A 12040-nucleotide genomic window follows, 5' to 3' on the forward strand; every position below is an offset into this window, starting at 1 on the left:
AGATACGTCGAATAGTTTTCGATAAAATACGGTTTGAAGAAATGTTGAACTTTTTATGAAAAATCCCACATCGTTTTTCATTGAATAATACTATTTTACAAGTTATTTGAAGTTTCAAAACTTGTCAAGTATTCTATATTAGGATTAGGATCATTGTCACAATATCTTAGTCAAGACACTAGGTCTTGCTTCGTAAAAAATTTTATAGGTTAAGTTACCGTATAGTAGGTAAGTATACGAACCGGTCTTTATTAGGCCTCGGTAGTTAAACTAATTAACAGTTGATCTTCCACGATCCCCATTTCAAAACATTAGTTGACCATACGAATAAACTAAATACTTTTTATTAACATAGAATATCTTTGGAAATAAATCACTAACGTAAACCTGCAACGTATTTTACTTTCTTTTTGTTAGGTATCTATTCTCTTGACGTACCTATCGAGAAGTTAATGAATGAATATTGAGAAATTTCATCAAAATAATATGTACCTATTACAATTTATAAAAATTTTATTTCAAGTTTCATCAACGATGCATCGATATTATAATATACTGTACATATAGTCACGTACACCGAAGACATAATGTGTTGATATTTCGATTCGAAATGTCCACGTGTTAATCCCATCGTTCAGCAGTATTCTTGTGTATTGATTCGAGTGAAAAAGAAGCCTTTAAAAAGGTATCATTATCAAATAACGAAGAACTATGAAATTTCAATTTCTGTAGCTGAAACCATGATCTTGAATGAAACCTTATTAGTACACGTATTTTTCAATTGTACAGCGCCGTTGAATGAACTCTGAAAATCATTCATATTGTACTTAATTTATGAATCTGCGAATCATATCGAAACAATTTCAATTAGTCGACGAATTTTCATCGTCAGTAAAAGGTTAAGGGGCTGCTCTGTATGCTGGGTTGCCTGTGTAGCCCAACCAGTGCATAAATTGGTCATTTTCAATTGTTTGTTTCACGTGTTCAAGAGAGATACATCGTATATTGGGAAGTAAAGCTAAAAATGAAATATTTATGACTACGACGAGTACCTGTAAAAAATAACTTCATCTGAAATTAATGAATCAACCAATACAAGTTGTCATATTCGAACTCCAATAATAGACTTTTAATTTTCAAAAATCATCGAACAGTTAGTATGTAATGTATTTGATGGTGTTCGAAAATTATTATTGCATTAACTATTGCTAGTGAATTAACGTGAAAATGTTCAATTTATACCTACCTTAGTTGGGCTGCATAGGCTATTCCGCAATTCGTATAGCGTAGACCGCGAGGCCCTTCACTGAATACAGTGCAAAATCAAGAGCGAAGAAAGGTGCGCTACTAATCTGAAAGTTTCTTCTTGTAAGAGTAGGAACAAGTACGATCTTGGCCTTCCTGTACTTGTCTGAAAGTCTGCTCGTAGGTACTCTCTTCTCAGTTCTTACGATTTCATTGGCTTGCGTAATATGTGTATGATTTCATGAAAAAAGCGGCGAAACTGGTTATCTGTATAATTTCCTGCATTCTATTATAGAATTTTTTTTATTGCTTCGAGGATCCTAATTTATATCAAAATGGTATGCTTCAGAATTGAACTTTATTTCTCAAATTCAAATCATTTTTGGTTTATTTTTTTTTTGAAAATTTTTTTGTTCCTTTTTTCTTTTAAATTGTCTTTTTTTTATACTTACTAATCGTTCAAATTTTTTGGTACCATGAAATTGAATTCTTGATAATGGCAAATCGTTTGTCTCTTTTTTATTCTGACAAATTTTAAAATATCGTGTACAGAATACGATAATCACCCTGCTACCCTGCACAATGTTCGAAATCACATTTACCTAGATATGAAATTATGAATTGAAAACCTGTTCAACGAAAATAATGAATGGAGTGTCTCTCTGTGTTACTCATGAAAATGGAAAACGTGATTTTCTGATTTTGTAAAACTGGTTTTTTCACATGCTTGCGTAGGATCCAGTTTAAATGTTCAATTAAGCCAACAATTTTTTCAATCTGTGGGCTTCGTTTCGTACATCGCCATCTTTATTCCATCCAAAAACCGTCTTCATTCGTGGCTTGAGACTTTTTATATTTCAAAATGGAGGAATTATGACTTCTACAGGGTGTTCCAGAATAACCTTTCACATTTTGGTAACCACTGATCTGTGTTCAAGTGGAGCTAGGGGAATGGTAAAGGCGGTTCTAGGTAGCCAAAGCATGCCGAATTATGTTTCAATAGTTATTTTTTGCCCTGGAGAAGTATATGGCTGTACAGTGTGCTTTTACTGTGAAGGCCTTTTTTAAAAATATAGGGTCCTGGAACTCTTTACTCTTTACCCATCAGTAACAAAGCTCATTTTTATCCAAACAGTGAAGTGAATATACAGAATGTGCGCTTCCAGTGTACAGAGAATCAGTTGATAATACTCGAGAAACCTCTACACTTTGCTAAGTTGACTGTTTGGTTGGGCGTGGCTAAATTTGGTGTAGTGGGACCATGTGTGTTTAATGAAACAGTAACGGTGAGGGGTAAGGCAAAATGTTAAACGAGTTTCTTGTTCCTGAACTGAAAGGCAGACGTGACGATGTATCTAGAGTTACTTACTAGGTGTATGTTGGAGCAACCTGTCATTCAGAGACAAACACAATTTATGTTTAGCGTGTGAGCACTTTGGTCATTGAATAATTTCGTTGAACACAGAAATTTAATGGCCACCTCGATTCCCTGACTTTTCCCCCTGATTTTTTTTATGGAGTTACCTCAAGTCAAAAGTGTATCAGGATGAATCTAGGACTCTAAAACATCTTCTAGGTAATATTATTCGTGAGTTGAGACTGATTGGAAGAGAAGTGTTCAATAATTCGAAAAAATGTTTGATCGAATGTGTCAAAAATGATGGAAAATATCTCGATGGAAAAATTTTTAAAACTTAATTTTTAATGAAAACTCAAATACATGGTCTAAAAACGGCATATTTCTACTTCATTTTGGTTGTAAAAGAATTTTTGTAAACGTTTTTCTCTCAGAGTAATGAAAAAAACAAATGTGAAAGGTTATTCTGGAACACCCTGTACAATAAGAACATATAGCTAGAATCCGTTTTGATGAATATTTCTTAAACTCTGCTGTCCTGCAGAGTCTAGTCAAATACCTGAGAATCAAATTGGTTCAAATGCACCTAATCGAAGCATTTTCTGATCAAAATAGGTAGAGGTATCATAAGTCAAAATCAACATGAGAAACAGTGGGTACAATATTATTACTACATACATATTATGTAAATAAATAATGTGACGCTGCTCGAAGTTTAATTTAGAAATTTATGTCATGCTTTTTCCTCTAATCAAAGTCCTATATTCAATTCTGAGGGTGTGAGTGCGTAATATGACTCAACACGAAAGCAAAAATGAAGTTTCAAAGAGTGAATAGATACCTTTGATCATTAACTGCCGATTAAATTTTGTATGTACGACTGTACGTGTTGTGCGATTTTATAAAAATTTTCCATTGCTTTTTTTATAAAAAATTTTCCATTCTATTAGTCATCGTTCTCGTTTCGAGTTATCATGAAGACCAATCATCGTTCATTTTAATCTCCGGACGGAAAGCACATGATTTTATTTTATCATTTTTATCAGCGTTTTAAAGCGATGAATTTAAATCGTATTCCATCAGTTGTCTATCGAATTGGTTTGAGTTACGTTTAGGTATAGTCGTTTACCGTAAAGTGAATTTTGTGTTTTTTCCTAATTATTGATTTTTATACCTGATTTTACGTAAGTTTATTCAATTTATATGATTCGATTGAATTTTTATTAATTTTTTTAATATTTTATTTGATTCGTTGCACGATGAATTTAATGTTTCATTCAAGTGCAAAAATGGTGAAATTAAGCTCAGTGACTGTTTTTATATTCTATTCGAATGAAAAATGGATTTTAGTTTAAAAAAAAAATTACGTAACGATTTGAAAAAGAAGAGTGGTCATAAAAAATTATTTTTCATATTTTCTTATTGAAATTGAACATGAAAAAGGCCCAACATAGTGGAAAGTTTTGCCTTTCTTTTAAGATTCATTCTGTCTTCACCCTAAATAATGGAGGTTTCAACTTGCTTTCGTGTTCGTGTTTCGGAAAGCTTTCAAGTGCAACTGACGTGAATCTAATTCAAAATTTACCTTCTATTTCAGAGTTAGAAATTTGCTTGGTCGCATGAAATGCAAAGATATTTATTTATAATAAGTTAGCGATAATAATTTTATTTTACAAAATTTGTTGGTGCATATGTAAATTTTTTCCAGAATTTATTGAATCTAAAAATCCGGAAATATCGTCGTTTCAAACTCTATCGTTCATTAAATTGAAGTACCTAGTACATTCTTTAAAAATTGGTTGATTTGATTTTTTTAAGGCGAAAAACGATCAAGAATTTATGACTTTGAAGGGAAAAAATATGATGGCTTTTTTCGTATCTTCTGAAAAAATATTAATTTTTTTCATTCGTTATTAAATGATTTAAAGTGCTGAAAAGGACAAAACTATGTATGTACTAATATTTAGAAAATATTTTTCTGTTTCCCTATAGGGGGGTAGTCCAAAAAGTTCTCCTGCTAAGACACTAATGACCCAGCTTGTGGAATTCAACCTTACCTCTGAAACCTTGACTTATCTTCTTTATTATTATTTTAAAAACATTTCAACAACTCGAAACAACAACAAACAAAAATTGAATTCTCGCAGATAAGGTTGAATTTTACGTATCGAGTCACATGTGGTTTGATTCATTTCGAAACTAAGTCATTTTTTTGTCTAATGAACTCGCCTTAATCGCGAAGAAAGAGAAATAATTCGAATGATTACGGCGGTATGTAAGGTAGAGGTACATGTATGAATTTTGTAATGCATATGATAATCTGATTTGTAGTAAGCTTTCTTTGTGACTTTGTGTCTTGTATGCAATGTGTAATTGTTCAACGGTTTAATTACGAAGAAAGAAGAATAAATTAGTTTACGTGTTGATTTTGCTCGTCAAATGACGGCGAACCGCGATGTTATACATTTCCACTCGAAAGTGAAACGTTTGTAAAATACACCGGATGTTATAAATATTCGAACGATTTTTAAAAAAGAAATTCGAGATGTCGTAGGTCAGGTTCAAAATAATAAGTATTATAATCTCATTTTTGCCCAGCCTTGAAAATCACAGACATTCTTTGTAACTTTAATTCAACAATTTGTTAAATAGATATATAGAGGCGTTGCCAATGATAGGAGGATAAGAATATTTCCCTAGTAGGTCAGGATGAATCTAACTCCCTAAGAGATGTAATATATCACCTTTTAAAATAGTACTTACCCGCTGCTAGCTCAGCTTTTACAACACCAATATGTATAAATTTAAACAGATTTAGTCGAGTTTACCTTGTATTAATTCGAACCGCACGCGAAATAAGAACACACGATAAACACGAAAAGTGTATTATAATTTTGGAATAAAATTATAACACGAAACTTAAGTCTAAAACATATAAAACTCTACGCGTATAACCAATATATATTCCACCAAATAGTGGCGTAAGTAGGATCGCTTTTACCCACCTACGTGTAACTATCAAATTGCCCGCGTTGGGTAGCGAATTTAGAAGACTTAAGTTTAAACGCGAATACTCTCCCTTAAACACGAACGTTAAGGCAGAGGACCTGGGACTCAAGCACAACTCTTACGTAGGAGTGAGTGGCCTTATTACTTTTCCGCGGTCAGACCTACCAGACGAAGCGCGAATCGACAAGTGAAGATCAATTCCATCTCAACTTGGCTTCTAGCCTCGAGTCGAGAAGGAATTGAGCTTTACGAACTTGTGAGCTTTTCACATCTGCCCTTAATGGAACGATGTGAAAACACCTCTTGGGTGGTTCCCACGTACTTAACACCTTACCTAAGTGCATCGAGTATATGCTTTCATCTACGTAAAGTACTGTAGAATCGAACTATTGATTGGATTCTCCAGTACTTCCTTTAGATGAAAGATTTATAAACCCACTGAGAGAGATACGATGAATATCCCTGTCTAGCCAGTGAAGGCATATTGTCCCCTTACATTTGCCCCTAACGTGGGTTTACTTCTAAAGTATCCCCTGAGGAAATGTAGAGGAAAGCACGGAAATTTTGAAAAAAGGTGACATTGTGCTTCACTGGATGTGACCCTATTGCCCCCCGTACTTTGCTTGAGTGATGCGGGGAATAGTAATCCCAAAATAAATTTTGAAACTCTTTGGTTTTTATTATAATTCCAAAAGTGAGGTGAATTTTGAGTGTGCTGGTGAGTTGACTCTTACTGACCAAGAGTAACTACAATTGATCATCAATATTTGACCGAAGTCGAAGATATCAATAAACCAATCAGATGCTACCTTTGATCTGGTCACTCCACAGCAGGGTCATGGCCGAAATGGTAAGTATTTAAGTACGATTTAATCTTTGAGGGGGAGGGTTAATCTAAAAGGTACCCTTCCTCAATTTTATGATTTCAGGAGAAGATGAAAAAAGCTCAAGAAGTTCGTGGTTGTTTGGCTTTGTTGTCTTTGGATAGTCTGACCAAGAATTTTTGAAGAAAAAATTGCTGGTAAGGTTGGCTTGAGTATAGCTATTGTTTTTACTAAAAATTTTGAAAAATGGATGGTTTTCTATTGGAAAGTCATTCATTGAATAATTTGAGTAGAGTTTTTATAGTTTAATAAAAAAAAATTGAAAAAAGAAAAGGTTCAAAAAACTAAAAAAATTCTAAAAAAAAAAAAAGGTAATTTTATCAAGTTTTGATGTAATTATTGATGCACTTTGAAAGTTAAAAAATTAATCATTGATAAGAAAAAAGAAAAAAAATTAAAAAATTTGAAAAAACTTTGAAGAAAGTGACTTATTTTTCTATTAGAAAAGTTGTCATTTCTTCAAAATGCAAGAAAAATTGTTTTTTAGGGAAGTTTGAAAAATGAAAAAAAAAGTTGAGGAAAAATGAATTGTTTTTTTATCAGAAAAAATGTTCATTTTTTCAAAAAAAAAAATTGAAATTTTGGAATTTTATTTTTATGATAGAGTGCTAAGTTTTTGGAAAAAATTGCGCTACCTTTCTGTTGTACACGGAGTTCGGTTGAAAGCGAAACTACTTACCACCACTATTCGATGAAACATAAAACAAATTAAAAAAAATTTTGAAAAAAAAAAAATTTTAAAAAGTTTAAAAGGAAAATAAATTTTTAAGAAAAATTATAAAAATAAATAGGAATGTACCTAAACAAACTTAATTCTAAGCAACGTTGTTTTTCTTCTTTTTTATTTGTTTAACGTTGTTTTATAGTTAATTAAGAATAAATTAATTTCTAGTCAGTCTTATTTCTCATAATTAATTTCAAGTTTTTTCTTCTTCTTTACAGGTGTATTTTGGTCAACGACGATGGCAAGAGAATTACTTTGTTTATCAAAAACTAAAGATAAGTACAAAAACATATTTACATTTTTATTAAATAATGTAAAATTTAAGAGCATTTTTGTTTCTTAGGATTAATCAGTCTAATTTAAACGCATGATCGATTTAAAATATCTGTACATTTTTTATTTCTAAAAAAAAATTTTAAAGTTATGAAATAAATTAAATAAAAAATGTTGTTTTTGTTTAGGACCAGTTCAGAGAAAGATGGGTGAAACTTAAAATAGGATTGAGCCAAAGTTGAACCAGTCTGTTGGGATATTTTTCGTATTTACAATAAGGTGAGTAAATCTAAAAATTTGGCTTATTTTTATAGCATTTTTACGATTACGTAGTTTAAAATTAGTTATTATATAAAAAAAAATAAGTAGGAAAAATGATAATTAAAATGATAATTTTAATTTTAATTTTAAAATTAGAAAATTCTAACCTAATTCTTTTTGTTCCAGTAAGAAGACAAAGAAGATTTCCTTAACTAATAATGCACAGATCCTTTTTCTTGGCTCATGGACTTCTTTTCCAGGTTGTATTTTCTTTTAGAAAATAATTTTAGATAGAAATTAAAAATAAAATTTGAGTAAACTTATGCCATTTTTGTTCCACAGGAAGACAAAGATAGCTAGATTTTTGAAAGGAATGTTATCCGTCTACAGTCTGAGTCAACATGGCCTTCTGTGCCCTGAATGTGATATCTTTGTTAAAAAAGAATTTTAAAAAAAGTAAAATTAAAATTTTTGTAAATTTTTGGAAAAAAAAAAATTTTTTTGAATTTGAATTTTTTGATTCTGTAAACGTATTTTACGTTAATATAAGTTTGTAAAAAATAAAAAAAGATAATTGTAAACATTCAAAAAATAAATTGAATTTATTTTAAGTTTGTAAGAAAAATTTACATACATGTATTATTGTATCGTAGTTTTAGAGTACAAATTTTGTATGTTTGTAAAAAAAAATTTAAAAAAAAATATTTTGTGCTATTTTATAACCTAATTATACAAATGTATAGATAAATTAATGCGTAGAGTTTTTTGTAATGAAAAAAAAATTATCAATAAATATTCAATAAATTACATCTTAACTTTATTTACATTTTTGGATGTTCATTTTTTCTGCTCTACGGGTCGTTTTAATGGTCGGATCGATGAATGGAAAATGGAATGTAGGTTGACACAGTTTTTTAGGTGGTTTTGGCGGTTACTAGGTTACTGGTGAAGGTCGCGAGCGTAACGGTACCGGTTGTGGGAAGGTGGATGTTGTCTTCCAGCTGGGTGGTCTTTTTTACGACGATTTTATTTTTTTATTTTTTGAAGACTACCTAAGCACTTTTAAAGCCAAAATTGTGCTTTTTAAACTGAGTCAAGAGGTAGAAAATTCGCGAATATTTCGAGTTTTTATTTAATTTAATTCAAACCATTTTCCATTAAAAAATCAGTCTGATTTTTCTAAAAAAAAATTTAGAGGGTAATTTTTTGTAATCAATCACTTTTTATACAATAAATAAAATTATTCCAAAACTTCAGAAAATCTAAAAAACGAAAAATTATAAGTTTTGACTTTTTCCTTTCTATTTCAGAGAAATTTAGCTCAGAGAAAAAAAAAAATAAATAAATAAATAAAAGCTTTCGAAGCTGATTTGAGATTAAAAAATAACAAAATTGAAGGAAAAATAACGTGATTGATTTTTACATTTTTTGAGAGGGTCATTTTTGCTCATATCGACATGTTTTGGGGTTTTTTTTTTTTTTTTTTTTTTTTTTTTTTTTTTTTATAATTTTGGTACTTTAGTTCGAATTTTTTTTTGTTTTTTAATCGTATCTGTACCTAGGTAATTTTTGGATGGTATTTCTTCCAAAATTTGAGTTTTTTTTGAAAAAGTAGTTCAAGTATTTGGGTATTTTTTACGCGATATAAAAAATTCAAAAAACTCTGTGCAATTTACCTTGAGTCGATAGAGCGTTGAAATATGAGCCATTAGCCCTCTTTTTTCTCCTCGTCACTAGAAATGACGATGGGCTCTTCAGTGAGCGACACGTTCGGTGTTTTTGGAGCCTGTTCAGACTCGTTTGTCGTCGCGCTGGTTTGGTGCTCCATTTCCTGGGTCCAACTCTGCGCATGCTGGTCAAATAATGTTTGCCAGTTCATCCCAAAGGTGAGGGGTGGTATCACCTGTTGACCGTTAATAGCGGTAAGCGTCACTTCTGGCAGGTTAATAGCCTGAGCGGAGGTCGATGACATGTTCAGCGTGGCCGGATTTAAGTCGGTACGAGGTGTCAAAATTGGCATTTGCGGTGTCGTATTTTGCGCATCTTCGGGTGCCAATTCTGAGCTGGTCGAAGCTCCTACAGGGTGCTCATCGGATTTGCCTAGTTGGGCGTTTTCAGCTGTTTTCTGTTCGATTAATTTCTTTCTTATTTCGATCCGTTTTAATTCGGCCAACTGATCCGGAGTGTAGGGTTTATCGTCAGTTTCCATTTCTTCCTGTTTGATGGTTGGTGGGACTGACATGGTCGGCTTCGATTCGGTGTCTTTTGAAATTAGGCCCTTTCGGAGCATTTCAATGCGTCGTCGATCTTTACTCGGTGGCTGAAGTACTTTCCCTTTCTTGATTTTTTCTTGCAGAGAAATTGGAAGGGGGATGAATTTTTCGGCCAATTTGTCCAAAATTTCTTCGTAACGTTTGATGTTGTGATATGGACCAAATTCATCTCTGGGCGGTGGGATTTTATCCAGTTGCTCGAAAAATTCGTCTACTCGCGTCGTCTTCGCACCTGCTAGCAATCCCCAGTCTGTTTCCAGTGCCAATTTGATGTGGTCAAAAGCGATGTTGTTAAGTTGGGGCGTGTGCACTAATGGTGCTAAAATCAGCTCCGTTACTTTTTTCTCTTTAAGGAGATTCGCGATCTTCGTCATTTCATCGGTGAAGTCATCGTAAGATGTATTGCAGACCACATCAAAATTACCGATCGAGATAAATAATTTTTTCGGTAATATTATCATTGAATCGAGTAATCGAAAGAGATCAGACGCTAAGAGGTCTCGCCGATAGATGGTATTATCGAGATATTGGCCATATTTTTCTTCATCAACCATGCAATGTACCATCGCATGAATATGTCCGTCCCCGATCATCATCGCTTGGTTCATAAAAAGTACCATGTGAATATTTTTAGCTTTGTCCTGTCTGCCCGCGGCGGTGAAATAAAACGGGTACGCGTTCATTGGATAATAGGGCTCGAGTTCGTTGGAAGATCTGCCAAAACGCGACAGGTATTTTTTGTGGTACCGGGGCTGTTCGGCGGATGGGTTTTTCTTTTCTTCAGGTACTTCGGGCTCATTTTCGCGCGGAGATAGCGCTCTCGGAGGCGGGCCTCGCTTCGTAGTACCTCGCGGCATTCTGAATACTCTTCGCTCGTTGATTCCTCGTCTTCCTCGGTTCGCTGAAGGTAGGGATGAACTGCGATCTCTATAATACTCTTGCGTCGGGTACAACTGATTTAGCGGTGTTGAGTACTCAATTTTTTGAGGAATCGAAATTTGCGAGCTCATCGTATCCATAGGTTCAACACCCGGTGCGTCGAATCGAATTTGACGCTGGGGTTCGTTGGTGAGATCATACTCTGGCGGTCCCACGTACGAAGTACCTAATTCCATTAAAGCTGGAATTTTCGAGTATGATCCTGACGTGATCGAAGAGGAGGGGGTCGATGGTCCAGCTTGAATGTACTGATTCAATTTCTGGTCCATTAGGAGATTGAATCGGCGCTCTAGATCGGTCAATGAGCTCGAAAGCACGGCGTTCGCATCGATTTTTTCTTTCAATTCCGTAGCTTGTTTTTCATTTTTGGTTTGTAGATTTTTAATCAATTCTTTCAAGACCTCGACCTCTTTTTGGAGCTGGCCTATTGTCGATCTCATCTGCCTGATGTGCTCGTTGTTTGGGGGTTGGTTTACCACTTGTGTCCTTGTTGGACATTCTAACTGAACAAAGTCAAAGTTAGTCAGACTTCGATTGCACATAGGATGTCGGCAAATGATGCGAGAGGGGGTTGTAGTCGTTTTGAAAAGATAGTGGATACATCCCCAATGATACGCATGTTTACAAACCGTTACATACGGTGGATCCTCTTTCTTCACCCCATTCTCGTCCTTTGGAGCGTGCTCCCCTGGCTCGGCCAACGGTTCCGTACACTCGTCGCACAATAAGATCTTCATTTCCGTCTGAAAAAATAAAATTTTCAACAAATTTTTATGATTAGTTATTTATTGAAAAAATAATTATTTTTTCATCTTTTTCAAAAATGAATTCATTTTTCAACTAAAAGTTGTGTAAAACTTATAGTTTATTCGATTCAAATACCGCTTACTGGGTCTTGATTATTCCTTTTAGGAGTATTTGAAAATTTTAAAACGATTCAAAATCGGTCAAAATTAGTGATTTTTTGGATTATTGGGCAGTAAGGGGTATTCATTTACATTTTGTTTCGAAAAATTAGCCAAAGATGAAATATTTTACGATTTGTTAAATCATTTTATTGTTTTGGTTTTTATTG

General features: G+C 33.3%; 1 protein-coding gene across 2 annotated transcripts in view; it reads left to right on the plus strand.

Moving 5' to 3' along the window:
• The window catches only part of LOC135840138 (acyl-CoA Delta-9 desaturase-like), a 66906-nt gene that overhangs the window by 1458 nt on the left and 53408 nt on the right, over window positions 1-12040 (plus strand). The window contains exon 1 of one of the 2 annotated variants that reach the window (XM_065356503.1): window positions 3628-3786. The exons of the other annotated variant lie outside the window; for it this stretch is intronic. The gene's annotated coding sequence lies outside the window, so the exon portion shown is untranslated. Of the gene's footprint in view, window positions 1-3627; window positions 3787-12040 lie in introns of those variants that run through there. 2 annotated transcript variants of the gene reach the window in all.

The sequence above is a fragment of the Planococcus citri genome, chromosome 3 (assembly GCF_950023065.1).
Source record: "Planococcus citri chromosome 3, ihPlaCitr1.1, whole genome shotgun sequence".
NCBI lineage: Eukaryota > Metazoa > Arthropoda > Insecta > Hemiptera > Pseudococcidae > Planococcus > Planococcus citri.